This window comes from Euprymna scolopes, chromosome 27 (assembly GCF_053919585.1).
Source record: "Euprymna scolopes isolate OS-2025 chromosome 27, ASM5391958v1, whole genome shotgun sequence".
Lineage (NCBI taxonomy): Eukaryota > Metazoa > Mollusca > Cephalopoda > Sepiida > Sepiolidae > Euprymna > Euprymna scolopes.
In genome coordinates, this window is record NC_136508.1 from 88,646,519 (window position 1) to 88,670,577 (window position 24,059).

General features: G+C 34.7%; 1 protein-coding gene across 1 annotated transcript in view; it reads right to left on the reverse strand.

The window, feature by feature from the left end:
* The window catches only part of LOC145248973 (radial spoke head 1 homolog), a 128,873-nt gene that overhangs the window by 69,813 nt on the left and 35,001 nt on the right, over positions 1-24,059 (reverse strand). The window lies entirely within an intron of this gene.

The window sequence follows — 24,059 nt, forward strand, 5'->3', positions numbered from 1 at the left end:
GATGATAATAATATTAATAATAATGTCTGAGAATGTACAAAATACAAGGCCATTTGATAGAAAATGCAATGAGAACATGGAGACTTAAACTGACAGCTGATAAACAATATATAACTGAGATTAAAATACAAAGAAGAATCTTCCAAGGTGATTCCCTATCACCAATATTGTTCATCAAACCTCTTAACAATATACTAAGAAAATGTTAAGTCAGTAATGCAAAGTAAAGAGTGCACCATGTACATGGATAACCTAAAACTATTTGCAAAAACAAAAAAAAGGAAATAGAGACGCTTATAAACACAACTAGAATTTACAACCAGGATATCCAAATGGAATTCAGTATGGAAAAGTGCACACTGCTGATCGTGAGGAGGGAAAAACTGGAAGCAATGGAAGGTATGATACTACCAAAACAAACGGAAATGAGGGCACTAGGTGAACATGATATCTACAAATATTTGGGGCTTCTGGAAACAGACACCATCAAAGTAACAAATGAAAGAGAAAATTGGAAATGAATACCTCAAAACAAGAAAACTCCTCAAAACTAAACTATACAGTAGAAACCTAATTAAAGGTATAAACACACGGGCAGTATCAATATTACTAAGATACTCTAAACCGTTTATAGATTGGACCAAAGGTAAACTGAGGCATCTCGACCAGAAAACCAGGAGACTCACGACTATAAACAAAGCACTACACCTAAAGGATGATACTGACCGACTCTATGTGAAAAGAAAAGACAGAGGAAGAAGTCTGGTTTGTAAAGAAGACTGTAAATGACACAAAATAAGAAAAGATATTTTTTCATATTGTATTTGTTTGCAGAATAAAGCTTACTTTATTCTTGTCTCCTTTTTGTCCGTCCTCGCTCTACTCGGTCCTCTTCTGTTGTTTAAAATTAGCAGAAGGAAAGGAGAAAACGTAAGGAAAAAATAGATCAAACGAACAGGGGTCTTACCGCGTGTGTGTCGGGCGAGGTTGGGTGAAAGAGAGAAATCAAGATGGCGCCCATAGTTTTAAAAGGTGTGCTCTGGTGGAAGTCCCGCAAAATCACGTGAAATCATGCAGGAGACATGTATAAAAGGAGTTGACAGTTTAGGTCGGTGAGAGGCAGACAGATGAAGGTTGGTGTCAGTGGTGATCTCAAACCCGGCGGTTGTTGGCTTGCAAAGACAAATTCTTTTTTTTTTATTTCTTTAATTTTGCTGTCCTAAACTAGGAACATTTCAAGCTATTTCGATGATGGCTACCGGCCTGAACAACATGATAAAGTCGTTCAGTGGTGAAGGCGATGTAGTGGCTTGGTTAAAGAAAGTCGACTGTGGCTCCAGGCGCTTTGCCCTATGGAAAAGGCTGCTAGGTGAAACAGCCAGTGAAATAGCAGCAGAGATTGACATGGTGTTTCTGGAGCGCGGTCCCGTGGAAGAGCTTCTAACGGACAATGGTACTGCTTTTAGATCGGTAGCAGTTGCAGATGTGCGAAAGAAATGGAATATCCATCAATTCTATAGAGCTGCCTATAGACCCAGTGGCAACGGGATTGTAGAAAAAAAACACCGAACAATAAAGGCAGTGACAGAGAGAGGGAACACCTCACCTGAGCAAGCGGTCTATTGGTACAACATGTCACCTAGATCGGGGCAACAGCAAGGGATAGTTCCACACCTGTCAATATTCAAATACTCCTGGAGGCATCCTAGGGTTGAGCCGGCAAACAGGGAGACGGAGACAACAGGGACCATCAAACTCGGCGACAAAGTATGGGTGAAGCCCCCAGGGGTGCGATGTACCACACAGTGGAGCAGAGGATGCATAACTGGGAATAATATTAGCAACAACATTGCGGTAGATGGAGTACCAAGACATATTCTTGATATCAGGCCAGTGGAAAATGAAATGGTGGAAAGCGATGTGCAGCGGGAGGATGGAGAGACACTTCAGAGACCAAGTAGGGAAAGACGACCGCCACAGTGGATGAGGAATTATGAAATGTGATCCAGAGATCAGGGAGGCATGTTGTTTAAAGTTAGCAGAAAGAAAGGAGAAAAAGAAAGGAAAAAATAGATCAAACGAACAGAGGTCTTATCGCCTGTGTGTCGGGCGAGGTTGGGCGAAAGAGAGATAGAAATCAAGATGGCGCCCATAGTTTTAAAAGGTGTGCTCTGGTGGAAGTCATGGAAAATGATGTGAAATCATGCAGGAGACATGTCTAAAAGGAGTTGACAGGTTAGGTCGGAGAGAGGCAGACAGACAAAGGTTGGTGTCAGTGGTGATCTCAAACCCAGTGGTTGTTGGCTTGCAAAAACAAATTCTTTTTTTTTTATTTCTTTAATTTTGCTGTCCTAAACCAGGAACACTTCATTTTCCTTATCGATTTCATAACAATTTATTCTGCAAACAAAGATAATATGAAAAAATATCTCAAATCCGAACATTTGGAACTGGATCCGAGCAAACCCATCTCTGGCAACATTGATTTGATATATTCCTTGATGCAGCCTACAAAATCCAACAAATGCCTTTATCAAACAGGCTTAAATTGAACTTATTCATCAACTTAATCTCATCAACTAACTTTAAACAAATCTTGGATGCCAACAGCTACAGTACAGCCATGGATTTTCAAGGAGGAGTCTTCATCTAGTCCAAAAATAGTATTTTTTGCAGATACCTGCTGGCTACTCGTTGACAGCAACCAGGTTTTAAAAACACTTGCCAAAGCCTGCAAGTTTCGAGCAGTAACAGAAATATAGGTTAGAGATGACTTTATCAGAGACGCCTTTATCAACGGCATTTTATTGAATCGACAAAGACACTTAGAAAAGAAGACACCAGATTTAAAAACTGCTTGTGACCAAGTGCTCACACTTGAGACAGCTCAAAAGTAATTAGCGTCTTACTCTCAACATTACTCCTCAGTAAATGCGACTTTTCAGACTGATGAAACGGACAAGATTCAGTCTACAGACGATGAAGAATATTTAGTAGCCTTCATCTCACGACACCAATGTTTCTTTTTTGGACCCAGAGACACAACAGGAGTAAGTGTCCTGCTCAGAATTCTATCTGTAAAAAATTGTAAGAAGAAATGACATTTTGCTCAAGTCTGTAAATGGCGTACAGCTGCTCCTGATATCAATCCCGGTAAGTTTTTCAGAAATATAACTTCTCGGAATGTCTAACTCACTCGACTTTATGTAGGAAAATCAAGGGTACATCTATCAATATATTCGTTGACACAGGTAAATCCAAAAATTTTATTCACCCGGACAAGGTTAAAAAGCTTGCACTAGCTATCTCACCAAGTAAGAAAAGAATTTTCATGGCTAACAGTTGCCATTCGTCCACTACCTTAGGACATTGTATAGCATTCCTCCACCTGAATAATAGAGAGTACCGTAATGTCAAAATATTCGTCATGACTAACCTGTGCTGTGATGTCATACTTGGGCATGATTTTCTACGCCAACTTTCGGAAGTAAAATTACCTTTTATGGGACCACTCCCATCCCTTACTGTCTGTGAACTTAAATAATATTCCTTATCCTTTTCTTTTTGCTAATCTAACTCCTGACTGTCATCCGATAGCCATGAAATCCAGGAGACACAGCTTAGCTGACCTAAAATTCATTCAGTCAGAGATATCATATATGCTGAAGGAAGGAATTATAGAATCTTCTCGATCTCCATGGCGAGCTCAAACACTAGTAATATCTCCAGTGAACCACAAGAAAAGACTCGTCATGGATTATTCCCAGATTATAAACTGTTTTACTCTACTGGATGCTTACCCCCTTCCTCGGATAGAGGACATAGTAAATGAGATCACCAACTATTGAACTTTTAGTATCCATGATTTGACTAGTGCATATCACCAAATTGTCGTTAAACCAGAAGAGCAAAAATATACAGCATTTAAAGCTGTGGGGTTTCTGTACCAATTCTGTCGAATTCCTTTTGGTGTGACTAATGGGGGTCTCAAGTTGCCAGTGAGTGATGGACGATATTATAAAACGGGAAAATCTCTGAGGTACCTACGCCTATATTGACAACATCTATGTGGTCATAATCAAGCAGAGCATGACAGTGTTATATTATGAACCTGAGCATATGGAAGCAAGAAAAGGACAAACGAAAAGGTTGAGTTTAAACTTTTATTTAAATTTAAAACGATTGTAGAATGAACTGCTGAATGTGTCAGGATATGTCAGCGGCGGCGGTGGGACATTGGTGGGAATGCTGGTCGGGTGTTGATATGAACTCGGTGACGATCTGGTGTTATTGTCAGGCTGTGGTAGGAGCAGCGGCGACAGGAACATGACTTTGGTGTTCTGGTGTCTGGAATACGTGTGTGGTGGCAGTGGCTGCAGCGATGGTGAAGAAGGAGTAACTTTATAGGCTGCTGTCCGGTAGCACGAGTAGGGTGGCGGCTGCGGCTATGGCGAAGGAGGCGTAACCTTAAAGCCTGCTGTCTGGTAGCATGAGTGGGGTGGCAGTGGCAGTGGCAACAACTGTAATGACAGCTGGAGAGAAGTAATCTTAATAGCTGCTGTCACTGATGAGGGGCTGATGGTTGCTGGCTGTGATGGAGCGAAGTTTACTGCCTGGCATGCTGGGCTGCTCTGCTTACTTGTCAGAAAAACAGTCGTATTTATACTCATATTGCGAACATAGTTGTAGACAAAGGTGGATTTCAGCGCTGATCGTCATTTTCGTTTTGTATTTGTATTTTTTTTTGTATGTTTTAATGTACTGTAGGTAGTCGTCTGTTTGAGGTTTGTATTCATGTGTTGTATCAATTTGAAGCTAAGAAAGTTGTGAATGTGTTCTAGTAGGCATTATACTGTTACAGTGTTTTATGGGATAATTATGTCTTTATATGTCAGATATAGTGTGTCTACATTGTGGTGCCTGTTGCTGTGGATGTAGCGGTAGTGGTTGCTGTTGCGTCAGTAGCAGTTGTAACTGTTGTGATGACTTTGGTCGTATGATGGTGACTGTCTGCATCAAACCTCCTTGGGCAGGTGTTGGTATCTGCATCTGTATTTGAAGCATGGAAGATCTTTGAGGTATCTCTAGCATACTGGGAAACTTTGTGGCTGTTGACGAGCTTCTTGATGCTGCTGTTGGTGTGGATTGATCTGTTTGCTAGTGCTTGTACAGTTCGGGTGAGGATGTCTATTGGGTCAGATAGTTTGGTTCGTTGTGTTTCTCTGACTCGAGTGGTGTTCTTGAGAGAAAATTGTGGTACATTTGAGAGTGGCTAAGTCAGATTTTACACAGCAATCCAAGTACGTTTGTACTTTAGACACTATACCAGTTGCGGTATAATGACTGTCCATTATCCTGACGAGGTGGGAGTAGATGTTAGAGTTCCACAATTTGACTTTTTCGCTGATAAGCATTGCACCTATGATCAAAATAAGCCGTCAACAGATAGTTCTGAGTTCCTATCCTTCTTGAATTTGCTCTTAATGTGGACGGCTGGTCCTCTGAGTGCATTTTCGAGTTGGCCTGCAAAATCTGTAAGTTTTTCATTTTCTCGCCATTCTAGATCCTAGGCTCGGCTTAAGTGTTGAAAGGTGGTCATCTGGTTGCCGTGGGTTGTTAGGAGGTATTCCTCTAGGAGGGTGAAGGTGGCTGTATCTTGTTCAGAGTCGAGCATCTGTTGTGACAATGTCAAAGAAGGAGTGACCCTAAATCCTATTTTTTTTTTAAATTATATCCCTTAACTAGGGTTACTATAAGTGTGGATGAAAAGACCGAGGAAATAAAACACTAGCTGGATGAGTGCAAAGAGGACTGGGGCCTTGGGGAGGCTTATTGCCATCCAAATTCCAATGAAGACCACGGTCATGGTAAAAAATCAATCAATTGTAAATGGCTGTTGCGATAATGCAAATTTATCTGCAAAGGTTATCAAAAGAGGTGACAGGTGCTCGTTTGATCTTCAATCTATGGTCCCCTCTCGACAAACTTTCACGAAAAACACCCGTTTAGCCAGAACCACCAGCAATAGTTTCCCACACTCTTTATCTGTGCCTAGACTTAAATGTAGATTCCATGAGCAGAGCTTCTTTCTTAGAACTGCATGCCTGTGGAACTCTCTTCCTTTGGCCTGCTTCCCAGGTGACTACAATCTGATTGTCTTCAAGTCCAATGTAAACAAGTTCTGTATGAACCATACCCCTATGTAATCCAACTTACAAAAATACCAATACCTATGTTAAAAACACTATAATCACATTGACTAATGCATACCCATTAACCCTTCTCCTTGAGTGGCCTGCGGGCTTGTAAAAAAAAAAAAAAGAAAAAAAGAGTACTGTAAATCTTGGGAGGGGAATTATTGTCAATCAGACCCCTGAGAACACCATAAGTTGTTCTCAATGAGAAATCTTTGATGATGACCTGTGTGACTACTCATAGTGAGTAAATAATAATAATAATAATAATAATAATAATAATAATAATAATAATAATAATAATACAGCAAATCTTTTAGCTATCTTACTATTCTTACTACTGTAAGTCTTGTATTATTTGGAATACTAATCTCAACTTTGTTTTGCCTGATCTTCAACCTCCTTAAGATTAGAATAGTCCGAATATTCCAAATCATCCAAATTATGAATCTTCATTTCAATACTAACAGATTATATAGACTCATCAAAAAATATGCTGAACTCCTTGAGATCAAGTGACTGCCTCTGTATAAATTAAAGTAAAAATAAAAGATATATTATGTAACACTATTAGAGAGCTTCCAGTAACACTCAAAAAAAAAAAAAAAAATTAAAAAAGGCACTAGATGACAAATTTTAAAAATGAAATAAAATAAAAAACACAAATAACTCTCTGAAGTGCATTCAATCTGTGACATAGTAATGTTCAGCGATCGAGTGGTTATTTGTGCATCATTACAGAAAAGAATATTAAACGAATTTCATGTCGATCACCTGAGGATTTCAAAGATGATAAATCTCATGGAAAGTTATATGCATTAGATAAGCACGGACAAAGACATTGAAAATGTGATGAAAATATGCAAACAGTCGTACTTTAACAACAAAGACAACTATAAAGATCAGAGTTTGGCTGAAAACAGGTCAACTGTGGCCTAGGATTTACATAGATTTTGCCGGCTCACTGGATGGTTTCTATTACCTAATAGTTGTGAACAGTTCCCCAACATTGCTAGAAATATTGAATATTAAAATTTAACAAACTAACCAGAAGTAACCATTACTTTTTTATGCAAATTGTTTGCCTGGTTCAGGGTCGTTGACCGCATTGTATTGGACAACAGAACAGTTCACATTTAGTAAATTGAAAATATTCCATCAAACTTTTGTAGTGGAGCATATCACAATCACGCCAAAACATGCAAGAAGCAATTGTGAGGCAGAATGCTTCATGGATACATTCAAAAGAGTTTTCATAAGAAAATGATGGGTATGCCTACTGAAAAAACCCTTCAAGAATAACAAATCAAATAACAATGTTTCATCTTTTATTATGCCAGCCAAAACAATATTTGCTAGGAAGATTAGAACTGTTACAAAACCAGGATGTGAAAAAAATGTCAGAAAGGGACACTTCAAAGTTGGAGAAAAAGTTTTCTTTCATATGTTAAAAAGCAAAAACTCTTACCGATAAACAAGGATAGTAGATAAACTGATTTAAAAGAACCCAATTTTATCCACAAAAGACATTAATTCTGATGCTATCGAGAATAATACTCCAAGGACACATTTTCTCACAAACAAGTTCTGAACAGCAAAGCTCAAAAAGAAAACATAAGATTTGACTGTAATAAACCCTAAAAGAAAAAACACATTGACTCCATGCATAGTAAGACTAAATAAGGATGGGGGTGTTATAGTGTGATGCTGATCTATCCTGTTTCATGACTATATTGACTTTTATAGACATGATGTATATAGGAGCAGCAATAAAGTCTCAAAACAGTTGTGGAGGTGTCTTTCTGTCTATTCTCTACTTATATACACTCTCATAAATATATCAGCGTGTCTTATTTATAATCGATCCTTCAAGGTCACACCATTTGTGGGGTATATTGGTAGAAAAGAAGAAAAAAAAACGTACCGGGCGTATCTGCATCGCTCTTTGGGAAAGAAGAAGGAAAGGATGGCCAGCGCATTTGTATACGCAAAGGGCATCTTGGGAAGGCAGAGCATGATGGGAGAAGCTATTTTTTTTCCTGTCTCTTCCTTTTTTTTCTAGATAGGAGGATATAAAAGCAGGGAAAAATTCCCTGGTGGGGCAGAGAGAAAAGAGTCGTGAACATCTTCTCTTGAAAAGAATTTTGTATTGCTGATGTTCGGATTGTGCGGTGTGACATTGGTGTCGAGAGGCCAGGTGTGGTCGATTGAAAAAGAAGAGGGCAGAAACGTGCTGTTGTCGAGAGATTGACTCACTCATTCCCGAACCCCAGAACCGAATCCTGATTATAACTCTAGACCATTTTAATAAGCTTTAGTATTTAGAAGCTTCTTCTAGTAGTAGTTGCAATAGAAACTGTTAGAATCAAAAACAGCCACAGAGCAATAACAATATTTGACATTGTCTCTTGCACTTGCCACCGATGGATCCATCTCATCCATTCATAGTTTGGTCATCCTTCTTAAGTTTATACCACAATTGCTGATTAAAATTCCTGATTGCGAAGAACATCTGAAGACAACACAGAAACATCCAAGTCTCCAGCATATTATTTGCTGAGATTATTAAAATTCTAAGTTGGCAGTATTTAGCGTGAAAAGCCGCCAGAGATGTCGGAAATTTTCTGTTTCTATGTCTATCCATGTAGCCATGTCACTAGTAAGAGTGCTGGAGGTAAACGTTTTATCTGGGCTGACGTTCTCCGCTTGATAGTCAGAGACCCGAACCTTGGATTAACCACTAAGGAAGCTGTCCTATCAGCAGGTGCAAAATACTGGGGTTGCCATGTTGCCATTTGGTGAATGGATTCTGGACCATGCAGTAGCTTCTGGTGGGGCTTCTCATTGCCATATTAGTATTTGTTATGGCTTTGTGCTACAAAAAAAATATATATATATATATTTTGTGCTACAAAAAAAAATATATATATATTTCTTCATTTCTATTTCTCTTACTTTTCCTCTCTGCCCTGTTCCAAGCAAATCTGATGACAGTCCACAAACCACAAAACTCCACCATAAAAAGTTTCAAGAAAAAATACACGATTAAACCCAGATCTCCAATTTCTAACATGGACCCTGTCATGGGGTTAAATGGTAATAAACGAAAGGAACACAGGATTTTTAGGAACGAAACATGTATTCACATATATTACAGGCAAAGTGAGTTGAGTAATACCATTACTTAACAGTAGGGCGTTTGCACACGACCTGCTTGGTCGAGTGCCAATCTCTGACTCTGGGTATCAGTACTCCATACTGGAAGTGACGTCACCAAAAGAAGTAACTTCATGATATAGCCCATTAATCCCATGGAGGGGCGTCTCCAACAGACCCCCACTACCATGTCTCCTTCTCAAACATCAAGGGTCTACATTCTAACCTACCAGAGGTTGAAACCCAATTACAGGAGACTAAACCAGACATATTATTTCTAAGCGAAACTGGCATTAGACAGACTATTTCCCTAGATGAGTTCGTAATTAAAGGATATTCTAATTTAACTACCACATCTGAACCCCAAGATCACCATGGGCATGGAATATGTGCCTATATTAAAGATGGCTTTCCATGTGGTAGAGACATCTCCAGAGAAGATCCTAACTTACTCTATATGTGCTTCTGGGTTGCACTTCCTATAGGCCTTTGATAGAGTATGGCATAAAGGTTTATTTCACAAAATCTCCAGCTACGGTATAGCTAGAAATGTCTTCTCAATTATTAAATCATTTCTCTCTGATGGATTCATAAGAGTAATGGTTGATGAGCAGAAATCACAAGCTCACAGTATTAATGCTGGAGTCCCTCAGGGATCCATCCTGGGCCCAACTTTCTTCCTGATCTACATTAATGATCTTCCAAATCACATCCTTACATCATTCATAGACGTTTATGCTGATGACACTACTATCTATGGTAGCACATCTAAGACCGTAAACGACCAAGTTCTGTCTGATTCTCTCTCCTCTGATCTTGAGCAAGTGGTACAATGGGGAAAGAGGTGGCTTGTTACTTTTAATGCATCTAAAACTAAGCTTTTATCTTTACATCATCAATGCTCTGATGCCCATCTGGCATCAGTTGAAATGAATGGCTCTCGTTTTGGGAAGATGTTTTGACAAGCTTCTGGGCTTGACATTTACTCCTGATCTGAAATGGAGCACATACATTAAATCCGTTGCCAAGGTCGCTGGAAAAATGGTGGGATCCTTCTATTGATCCAGTAGATATTTCACTACTGATGCAATTCTTTATCTATATAAGAGCCAGGTGCACCCAAGGATGGAGTACTGTTGTCATATCTGGGCAGGAGCTGCTAGAAATGACTTGCTTTGATAGAGTTCATAATAGATTTTGTAGCCTCGTAGGGGATGTCCTTTTCTCTTCTCTGCAACCTCTTTCTCACAGAAGAGATGTTGCGAGTTTGTCTCTGCTTTATCGTTATTTTCATGGCAAGTGCTCGGCTAAGCTCCAATCTATGGTCCACCCCCACCAAACTTTCACAAGAAACACTCGTCTAGCAGAAAACACTATCAATAATTTCCCCCACTCTTTATCTGTGCTTAAACCTAAACATAGATTCCATGAGCAAAGCTCCTTTCTTAGAACTGCACGCCTATGGAATTGTCTTCCGTTTTCCTGCTTTTCAGCTGACTACAATATGGTTGTCTTCAAGTCTAACATAAACAATTTTTTGATGAGCTGTTCCATATAAGTTAACAAATTTACCGAATTTCCATTAATAATGATTACTTTATTGTCCAATTGTGTACTGTGCACTCTTTAACCCTTATCCACGAATGGCCTCTTGGCCTTGATACGTGGTGATGCTTTTGTAAAAAAAAAAAAAAAAACACTTCCTCAGTGTCACCTAGGATTGCTTGTAATGATAATCCATCGAACACAGTTCATATGGAGTCAAATTTTGCTTCCAGTTCCATAACAATCCAATCATGACATTCCTTTAGGTCTTTTTTTAACTTTTTGTTGAAGCATTTGATTAATATCAGAACTCAGTTTTCAACTGGAATTGCCATTTGTTGGCATTTGGGTTTTGTTAGATTAATAGATTCAAATGCAAGAGTGTCTCTGTTTCTGTTAAAAAAATTGGCTACATGCATCTGAGCTATGCAAGCATCCAAACCAATACCTGGTTCTTAGACTTGTTTTTGAATTAAATTTATTTCTCACAGTATTTTTTATAGAAATGCAAATGGGAACGGAAACGGTGTATATTAAAAATAAATATCTAGAATAATTGAGTTGTGTTAAAAAATAATGAAAACAAATACACATATGTATGACCTGGGGTCAATTTTAATACAATCCAAATGATTTTGCAAATTAAAAGTATAAATTATAATCCCGTAATTATTTTTTCAATTTTGAGATTCTATATTCAGTTTTAAAATCTTGAAACTAAGATTTCCAGAACTGTCAAGTATTGATCGATTATTAAGTTTACTTGCTTTAAGAGCTTCGACATTAAATCCTTATTTTATAAAGTGTATTTTTTAGAGGTCATGAACTTTAAATTAAAATAAATCACAGAAAAACTTTTTTTTTGGCTTATTCTAAAGATTATTTTTTTGGCATTTATAATTTAGATATAGCCTTGCAGTTCACGCGTATATAACGTAATGTAGAAGTCAAAATTACACAATTGTATACATTAAATAAAGCTGTATTTCAGCAATAGTGCATTGAATATTGTCTTCTAAGTGGTCTATAGTGTCTGCCTTATCAGCGTAGACATGGGACTTTACAATAATCTAATGGGGTTCAATCGCACAAACAAGGTGACCACTTGACAGGTCCATTTTGTGAAATTATTCGTGCATAAAATATTTCACTCAGTAAATTAATCATATCGTGCATTATTATATTGTAGCTTCTTCTGAAACTACATACTGAATTGCCAAACCAAGCTGAACTAAAAATAATCAATAGTTGCTAAATCTGCATGTAAAGAAAACAGGGTTGTCAATTTAAAGTTTTCTGCCTCTAAAAAACAGCCCCTATATATGTTTGATGTTATTGAATACATGTACAAACATAAATGCATGTAAAAGGTGCAAATGTACGTACAAACATAAATGCATGTGAAAGGTGCAAATGTACGTACAAACATAAATGTATATGAAAGGTGGAAATGTATGTACAAACATAAATGTATGTGAATGGTAGAAATGTACGTACAAACATAAATGCATGTGAAAGGTGCAAATGTACGTACAAACATAAATGTATATGAAAGGTGGAAATGTACGTACAAACATAAATGTATGTGAAAGGTAGAAATGTACGTACAAACATAAATGTATGTGAAAGGTAGAAATGTACGTACAAACATAAATGCATGTGAAAGGTGCAAATGTACGTACAAACATAAATGTATATGAAAGGTGCAAATGTACGTACAAACATAAATGTATGTGAAAAGTAGAAATGTATGTACAAACATAAATGTATGTGAAAGGTGGAAATGTACATACAAACATAAATGTATGTGAAAGGTAGAAATGTACGTACAAACATAAATGCATGTGAAAGGTGCAAATGTACGTACAAACATAAATGTATATGAAAGGTGCAAATGTACGTACAAACATAAATGTATGTGAAAGGTAGAAATGTACGTACAAACATAAATGTATGTGAAAGGTGGAAATGTACGTACAAACATAAATGTATATGAAAGGTGGAAATGTACGTACAAACATAAATGTATGTGAAAAGTAGAAATGTACGTACAAACATAAATGTATATGAAAGGTGCAAATGTATGTACAAACATAAATGTATGTGAAAGGTGGAAATGTACGTACAAACATAAATGTATGTGAAAAGTAGAAATGTACGTACAAACATAAATGTATATGAAAGGTGCAAATGTACGTACAAACATAAATGTATGTGAAAGGTGGAAATGTACGTACAAACATAAATGTATGTGAAAGGTGGAAATGTACGTACAAACATAAATGTATGTGAAAGATGGAAATGTACGTACAAACATAAATGTATATGAAAGGTGGAAATGTACGTACAAACATAAATGTATGTGAAAGGTGGAAATGTACGTACAAACATAAATGTATATGAAAGGTGGAAATGTACGTACAAACATAAATGTATGTGAAAGGTGGAAATGTACGTACAAACATAAATGTATGTGAAAGGTGCAAATGTACGTACAAACATAAATGTATGTGAAAGGTGGAAATGTACGTACAAACATAAATGTATGTGAAAGATGGAAATGTACGTACAAACATAAATGTATATGAAAGGTGGAAATGTACGTACAAACATAAATGTATGTGAAAGGTGGAAATGTACGTACAAACATAAATGTATGTGAAAGGTGGAAATGTACGTACAAACATAAATGTATATGAAAGGTGGAAATGTACGTACAAACATAAATGTATGTGAAAGGTGGAAATGTACGTACAAACAGAAATGTATGTGAAAGGTGGAAATGTACGTACAAACATAAATGTATATGAAAGGTGGAAATGTACGTACAAACATAAATGTATGTGAAAGGTGGAAATGTACGTACAAACATAAATGTATGTGAAAGGTGGAAATGTACATACAAACATAAATGTATGTGAAAGGTTGAAATGTACGTACAAACATAAATGTATGTGAAAGGTGGAAATGTACGTACAAACATAAATGTATATGAAAGGTGGAAATGTACGTACAAACATAAATGTACGTGAAAGGTGCAAATGTACGTACAAACATAAACGTATGTGAAAGGTGGAAATGTACGTACAAACATAAATGTATATGAAAGGTGGAAATGTACGTACAAACATAAATGTATGTGAAAGGTGGAAATGTACGTACAAACATAAATGTATGTGAAAGGTGGAAATGTCCGTACAAACATAAATGTATATGAAAGGTGGAAATGTACGTACAAACATAAATGTATGTGAAAGGTGGAAATGTACGTACAAACATAAATGTATGTGAAAGGTGGAAATGTACGTACAAACATAAATGTATGTGAAAGGTGGAAATGTACGTACAAACATAAATGTATGTGAAAGGTGGAAATGTACGTACAAACATAAATGTATGTGAAAGGTGGAAATGTACGTACAAACATAAATGTATATGAAAGGTGGAAATGTACGTACAAACATAAATGTATGTGAAAGGTGGAAATGTACGTACAAACATAAATGTATGTGAAAGGTGGAAATGTACGTACAAACATAAATGTATATGAAAGGTGGAAATGTACGTACAAACATAAATGTATGTGAAAGGTGGAAATGTACGTACAAACATAAATGTATGTGAAAGGTGGAAATGTACGTACAAACATAAATGTATATGAAAGGTGGAAATGTACGTACAAACATAAATGTATGTGAAAGGTGGAAATGTACGTACAAACATAAATGTATGTGAAAGGTGGAAATGTACGTACAAACATAAATGTATGTGAAAGGTGGAAATGTACGTACAAACATAAATGTATGTGAAAGGTGGAAATGGACGTACAAACATAAATGTATATGAAAGGTGGAAATGTACGTACAAACATAAATGCATGTGAAAGGTGGAAATGTATGTACAAACATAAATGTATGTGAAAGGTGGAAATGTACATACAAATATAAATGTATGTGAAAGGTGGAAATGTATGTACAAATATATATGCATGTGAAAGGTGGAAATGTACGTACAAATATATATGCATGTGAATGGTGGAAATGTACGTACAAATATATATGCATGTGAATGGTGGAAATGTACGTACAAACATAAATGTATGTGAAAGGTGGAAATGTACATACAAACATAAATGTATGTGAAAGGTGCAAATGTACGTACAAACATAAATGTATGTGAAAGGTTGAAATGTATGTACAAACATAAATGTATGTGAAAGGTGGAAATGTATGTACAAACATAAATATATGTGAAAGGTGGAAATGTACGTACAAACATGAATGTATGTGAAAGGTGGAAATGTACGTACAAACATAAATGTATGTGAAAGGTGGAAATGTACGTACAAACATTAATGTATATGAAAGGTGGAAATGTACGTACACACATAAATGTATGTGAAAGGTGCAAATGTATGTACAAACATAAATGTATGTGAAAGGTGAAAATGTACGTACAAATATAGACGCATGTGAATGGTGGAAATGTACGTACAAACATAAATGTATGTGAAAGGTGGAAATGTATGTACAAACATAAATGTATGTGAAAGGTGGAAATGTATGTACAAACATAAATGTATGTGAAAGGTGCAAATGTACGTATAAATATAGACGCATGTGAATGGTGGAAATGTACGTACAAACATAAATGTATGTGAAAGGTGGAAATGTATGTACAAACATAAATGTATGTGAAAGGTGCAAATGTACGTATAAATATAGACGCATGTGAATGGTGGAAATGTACGTACAAACATAAATGCATGTGAAAGGTGGAAATGTATGTACAAACATAAATGTATGTGAAAGGTGGAAATGTACGTACAAACATAAATGTATGTGAAAGGTGGAAATGTATGTACAAACATAAATGTATGTGAAAGGTGGAAAGGTACGTACAAACATAAATGTATGTGAAAGGTGGAAATGTACGTACAAACATAAATGTATGTGAAAGGTGGAAATGTATGTACAAAAAAAAATGTATGTGAAAGTTGGAAATGTATGTACAAACATAAATGTATGTGAAAGGTGGAAATGTACGTACAAACATAAATGTATGTGAAAGGTGGAAATGTACGTACAAACATAAATGTATGTGAAAGGGGCAAATGTACGTACAAATATATATGCATGTGAATGGTGGAAATGTACGTACAAACATAAATGTATGTGAAAGGTTGAAAAGTATGTACAAACATAAATGTATATGAAAGGTGGAAATGTATGTACAAACATAAATGTATGTGAAAGGTTGAAATGTATGTACAAACATGAATGTATGTGAATGGTGGAAATGTACGTACAAACATAAATGCATGTGAATGGTTGAAATGTATGTACAAACATGAATGTATGTGAAAGGTGGAAATGTACGTACAAACATAAATGTATGTGAAAGGTTGAAATGTACGTACAAACATAAATGTATGTGAATGGTGGAAATGTACGTACAAACATAAATGTATGTGAATGGTGGAAATGTACGTACAAACATAAATGTATGTGAAAGGTGGAAATGTACGTACAAACATAAATGTATGTGAAAGGTGGAAATGTATGTACAAACATAAATGTATGTGAAAGGTGGAAATGTATGTACAAACATAAATGTATGTGAAAGGTGAAAATGTACGTACAAACATAAATGTATGTGAATGGTGGAAATGTACATACAAACATAAATGTATGTGAAAGGTGGAAATGTACGTACAAACATAAATGTATGTGAATGGTGGAAATGTACGTACAAACATAAATGTATGTGAAAGGTGGAAATGTATGTACAAACATAAATGTATGTGAAAGGTGCAAATGTACGTACAAACATAAATGTATGTGAAAGGTGGAAATGTACGTACAAACATAAATGTATGTGAAAGGTGCAAATGTACGTACAAACATAAATGTATGTGAAAGGTGGAAATGTACGTACAAACATAAATGTATGTGAAAGGTGGAAATGTATGTACAAATATATATGCATGTGAAAGGTGGAAATGTACGTACAAACATAAATGTATGTGAAAGGTGGAAATGTACGTACAAACATAAATGTATGCGAAAGGTGAAAATGTACGTACAAATATATATGCATGTGAAAGGTGGAAATGTACGTACAAACATAAATGTATGTAAAAGGTGGAAATGTACGTACAAACATAAATGTATGTGAAAGGTGGAAATGTACGTACAAACATAAATGTATGTGAAAGGTGGAAATGTACATACAAACATAAATGTATGTGAAAGGTGGAAATGTACATACAAACATAAATGTATGTGAAAGGTGCAAATGTACGTACAAACATAAATGTATGTGAAAGGTGGAAATGTACATACAAACATAAATGTATGTGAAAGGTGCAAATGTACGTACAAATATATATGCATGTGAATGGTGGAAATGTATGTACAAACATAAATGTATGTGAAAGGTGCAAATGTACGTACAAACATAAATGTATGTGAAAGGTGGAAATGTACGTACAAACATAAATATATGTGAAAGGTGCAAATGTACGTACAAACATAAATGTATGTGAAAGGTGGAAATGTACGTAAAAACAAATATATGTGAAAGGTGCAAATGTATGTACAAACATAAATGTATGTGAAAGGTGCAAATGTACGTACAAATATATACGCATGTGAATGGTGGAAATGTATGTACAAACATAAATGTATGTGAAAGGTGGAAATGTACGTACAAACATAAATGTATGTGAAAGGTGGAAATGTACGTACAAACATAAATGTATGTGAATGGTGGAAATGTACATACAAACATAAATGTATGTGAAAGGTGGAAATGTATGTACAAACATAAATGTATGTGAATGGTGGAAATGTACATACAAACATAAATGTATATGAAAGGTTGAAATGTACATACAAACATAAATGTATGTGAATGGTGGAAATGTATGTACAAACATAAATGTATGTGAAAGGTGGAAATGTACGTACAAACATAAATGTATGTGAATGGTGGAAATGTATGTACAAACATAAATGTATGTGAAAGGTGGAAATGTACGTACAAACATAAATGTATGTGAAAGGTGGAAATGTATGTACAAACATAAATGTATGTGAATGGTGGAAATGTACATACAAACATAAATGCATGTGAATGGTGGAAATGTACATACAAACATAAATGTATGTGAAAGGTGGAAATGTACGTACAAACATAAATGCATGTGAATGGTGGAAATGTACATACAAACATAAATGTATGTGAAAGGTGGAAATGTACATACAAACATAAATGTATGTGAAAGGTGCAAATGTACGTACAAACATAAATGTATGTGAAAGGTGGAAATGTACGTACAAACATAAATGTATGTGAATGGTGGAAATGTACATACAAACATAAATGTATGTGAAAGGTGGAAATGTATGTACAAACATAAATGTATGTGAATGGTGGAAATGTACATACAAACATAAATGTATATGAAAGGTTGAAATGTACATACAAACATAAATGTATGTGAATGGTGGAAATGTATGTACAAACATAAATGTATGTGAAAGGTGGAAATGTACGTACAAACATAAATGTATGTGAATGGTGGAAATGTATGTACAAACATAAATGTATGTGAAAGGTGGAAATGTACGTACAAACATAAATGTATGTGAATGGTGGAAATGTATGTACAAACATAAATGTATGTGAATGGTGGAAATGTACATACAAACATAAATGCATGTGAATGGTGGAAATGTACATACAAACATAAATGTATGTGAAAGGTGGAAATGTACGTACAAACATAAATGTATGTGAATGGTGGAAATGTATGTACAAACATAAATGTATGTGAATGGTGGAAATGTATGTACAAACATAAATGTATGTGAATGGTGGAAATGTATGTACAAACATAAATGTATGTGAAAGGTGGAAATGTATGTACAAACATAAATGTATGTGAATGGTGGAAATGTATGTACAAACATAAATGTATGTGAATGGTGGAAATGTATGTACAAACATAAATGTATGTGAATGGTGGAAATGTACATACAAACATAAATGTATGTGAATGGTGGAAATGTATGTACAAACATAAATGTATGTGAATGGTGGAAATGTACATACAAACATAAATGTATGTGAAAGGTGGAAATGTACGTACAAACATAAATGTATGTGAATGGTGGAAATGTACATACAAACATAAATGTATGTGAAAGGTGGAAATGTATGTACAAACATAAATGTATGTGAATGGTGGAAATGTACATACAAACATAAATGTATATGAAAGGTTGAAATGTACATACAAACATAAATGTATGTGAATGGTGGAAATGTATGTACAAACATAAATGTATGTGAAAGGTGGAAATGTACGTACAAACATAAATGTATGTGAATGGTGGAAATGTATGTACAAACATAAATGTATGTGAAAGGTGGAAATGTACGTACAAACATAAATGTATGTGAATGGTGGAAATGTATGTACAAACATAAATGTATGTGAATGGTGGAAATGTACATACAAACATAAATGCATGTGAATGGTGGAAATGTACATACAAACATAAATGTATGTGAAAGGTGGAAATGTACGTACAAACATAAATGTATGTGAATGGTGGAAATGTATGTACAAACATAAATGTATGTGAATGGTGGAAATGTATGTACAAACATAAATGTATGTGAATGGTGGAAATGTATGTACAAACATAAATGTATGTGAAAGGTGGAAATGTATGTACAAACATAAATGTATGTGAATGGTGGAAATGTATGTACAAACATAAATGTATGTGAATGGTGGAAATTTATGTACAAACATAAATGTATGTGAATGGTGGAAATGTACATACAAACATAAATGTATGTGAATGGTGGAAATGTATGTACAAACATAAATGTATGTGAATGGTGGAAATGTACATACAAACATAAATGTATGTGAAAGGTGGACATGTACGTACAAACATAAATGTATGTGAATGGTGGAAATGTACATACAAACATAAATGTATGTGAAAGGTGGAAATGTACGTACAAACATAAATGTATGTGAATGGTGGAAATGTACATACAAACATAAATGTATGTGAAAGGTGGAAATGTACGTACAAACATAAATGTATGTGAATGGTGGAAATGTACATACAAACATAAATGCATGTGAATGGTGGAAATGTACATACAAACATAAATGTATGTGAATGGTGGAAATGTATGTACAAACATAAATGTATGTGAATGGTGGAAATGTACGTACAAACATAAATGTATGTGAAAGGTGGAAATGTACATACAAACATAAATGTATGTGAAAGGTGGAAATGTACGTACAAACATAAATGTATGTGAAAGGTGGAAATGTACATACAAACATAAATGTATGTGAATGGTGGAAATGTACGTACAAACATAAATGTATGTGAAAGGTGGAAATGTACATACAAACATAAATGTATGTGAAAGGTGGAAATGTACGTACAAACATAAATGTATGTGAATGGTGGAAATGTACATACAAACATAAATGTATGTGAAAGGTGGAAATGTACGTACAAACATAAATGTATGTGAATGGTGGAAATGTACATACAAACATAAATGCATGTGAATGGTGGAAATGTACATACAAACATAAATGTATGTGAATGGTGGAAATGTATGTACAAACATAAATGTATGTGAATGGTGGAAATGTACGTACAAACATAAATGTATGTGAATGGTGGAAATGTACATACAAACATAAATGCATGTGAATGGTGGAAATGTACATACAAACATAAATGTATATGAAAGGTGGAAATGTATGTACAAACATAAATGTATGTGAAAGGTGGAAATGTACGTACAAACATAAATGTATGTGAATGGTGGAAATGTACATACAAACATAAATGTATGTGAAAGGTGGAAATGTATGTACAAACATAAATGTATGTGAAAGGTGGAAATGTACGTACAAACATAAATGTATGTGAATTGTGGAAATGTACATACAAACATGAATGTATGTGAATGGTGGAAATGTACGTACAAACATAAATGTATGTGAAAGGTGGAAATGTATGTACAAACATAAATGTATGTGAATGGTGGAAATATACGTACAAACATAAATGTATGTGTATGGTGGAAATGTACGTACAAACATAAATGTATGTGAATGGTGGAAATGTACATACAAACATAAATGTATGTGAATGGTGGAAATGTACATACAAACATAAATGTATGTGAATGGTGGAAATGTATGTACAAACATAAATGTATGTGAATGGTGGAAATATACGTACAAACATAAATGTATGTGAATGGTGGAAATGTACGTACAAACATAAATGTATGTGAATGGTGGAAATGTACATTCAAACATAAATGTATGTGAAAGGTGGAAATGTACGTACAAACATAAATGTATGTGAAAGGTGGTAATGTACGTACAAACATAAATGTATGTGAATGGTGGAAATGTACATACAAACATAAATGTATGTGAATGGTGGAAATGTATGTACAAACATAAATGTATGTGAATGGTGGAAATGTACGTACAAACATAAATGTATGTGAAAGGTGGAAATGTACGTACAAACATAAATGTATATGAAAGGTGGAAATGTACGTACAAACATAAATGTATGTGAAAGGTGAAAATGTACGTACAAACATAAATGTATGTGAAAGGTGGAAATGTACATACAAACATAAATGTATGTGAAAGGTGGAAATGTACGTACAAACATAAATGTATGTGAAAGGTGGAAATGTATGTACAAACATAAATGTATGTGAAAGGTGGAAATGTACGTACAAATATAAATGTATGTGAATGGTGGAAATGTACATACAAACATGAATGTATGTGAATGGTGGAAATGTACGTACAAACATAAATGTATGTGAAAGGTGGAAATGTATGTACAAACATAAATGTATGTGAAAGGTGGAAATGTATGTACAAACATAAATGTATGTGAATGGTGGAAATGTACATACAAACATAAATGTATGTGAAAGGTTGAAATGTACGTACAAACATAAATGTATGTGAAAAGTGGAAATGTACATACAAACATAAATGTATGTGAAAGGTGGAAGTGTACGTACAAACATAAATGTATGTGAATGGTGGAAATGTACATACAAACATAAATGTATGTGAAAGGTTGAAATGTACGTACAAACATAAATGTATGTGAAAGGTGGAAATGTACATACAAACATAAATGTATGTGAATGGTGGAAATGTACGTACAAACATAAATGTATGTGAAAGGTGGAAATGTACGTACAAACATAAATGTATGTGAATGGTGGAAATGTACATACAAACATAAATGTATGTGAAAGGTGGAAATGTACGTACAAACATAAATGTATGTGAAAGGTGGAAATGTACATACAAACATAAATGTATGTGAAAGGTGGAAATGTACGTACAAACATAAATGTATGTGAAAGGTGGAAATGTACGTACAAATATAAATGTATGTGAATGGTGGAAATGTACGTACAAACATCAATGTATGTGAATGGTGGAAATGTACGTACAAACATAAATGTATGTGAAAGGTGGAAATGTACGTACAAACATAAATGTATGTGAAAGGTGGAAATGTACATACAAACATAAATGTATGTGAATGGTGGAAATGTACGTACAAACATAAATGTATGTGAATGGTGGAAATGTACGTACAAACATAAATGTATGTGAATGGTGGAAATGTACGTACAAACATAAATGTATGTGAAAGGTGGAAATGTATGTACAAACATAAATGTATGTGAAAGGTGGAAATGTACGTACAAACATAAATGTATGTGAATGGTGGAAATGTACGTACAAACATAAATGTATGTGAATGGTGGAAATGTACATACAAACATAAATGTATGTGAATGGTGGAAATGTACATACAAACATAAATGTATGTGAATGGTGGAAATGTACGTACAAACATAAATGTATGTGAATGGTGGAAATGTACGTACAAACATAAATGTATGTGAATGGTGGAAATGTACGTACAAACATAAATGTATGTGAAAGGTGGAAATGTATGTACAAACATAAATGTATGTGAAAGGTGGAAATGTACGTACAAACATAAATGTATGTGAATGGTGGAAATGTACGTACAAACATAAATGTATGTGAATGGTGGAAATGTACATAAAAACATAAATGTATGTGAAAGGTGGAAATGTACGTACAAACATAAATGTATGTGAAAGGTGGAAATGTATGTACAAACATCAATGTATGTGAAAGGTGGAAATGTACATACAAACATAAATGTATGTGAATGGTGGAAATGTACGTACAAAAATAAATGTATGTGAATGGTGGAAATGTACGTACAAACATAAATGTATGTGAAAGGTGGAAATGTATGTACAAACATAAATGTATGTGAAAGGTGGAAATGTACGTACAAACATAAATGTATGTGAATGGTGGAAATGTACGTACAAACATAAATGTATGTGAAAGGTGGAAATGTATGTACAAACATACATGTATGTGACTGGTGGAAATGTACATACAAACATAAATGTATGTGAATGGTGGAAATGTACGTACAAACATGAATGTATGTGAATGGTGGAAATGTACGTACAAACATGAATGTATGTGAAAGGTGGAAATGTACGTACAAACATAAATGTATGTGAATGGTGGAAATGTACATACAAACATAAATGTATGTGAATGGTGGAAATGTACGTACAAACATAAATGTATGTGAAAGGTGGAAATGTACGTACAAACATAAATGTATGTGAATGGTGGAAATGTACGTACAAACATAAATGTATGTGAATGGTTGAAATGTACATACAAACATAAATGTATGTGAAAGGTGGAAATGTATGTACAAACATAAATGTATGTGAAAGGTGGAAATGTACGTACAAACATAAATGTATGTGAAAGGTGGAAATGTACGTACAAACATAAATGTATGTGAATGGTGAAAATGTACGTACAAACATAAATGTATGTGAATGGTGGAAATGTACGTACAAACATAAATGTATGTGAAAGGTGGAAATGTACGTACAAACATAAATGTATGTGAAAGGTGGAAATGTATGTACAAACATAAATGTATGTGAAAGGTGGAAATGTACGTACAAACATAAATGTAT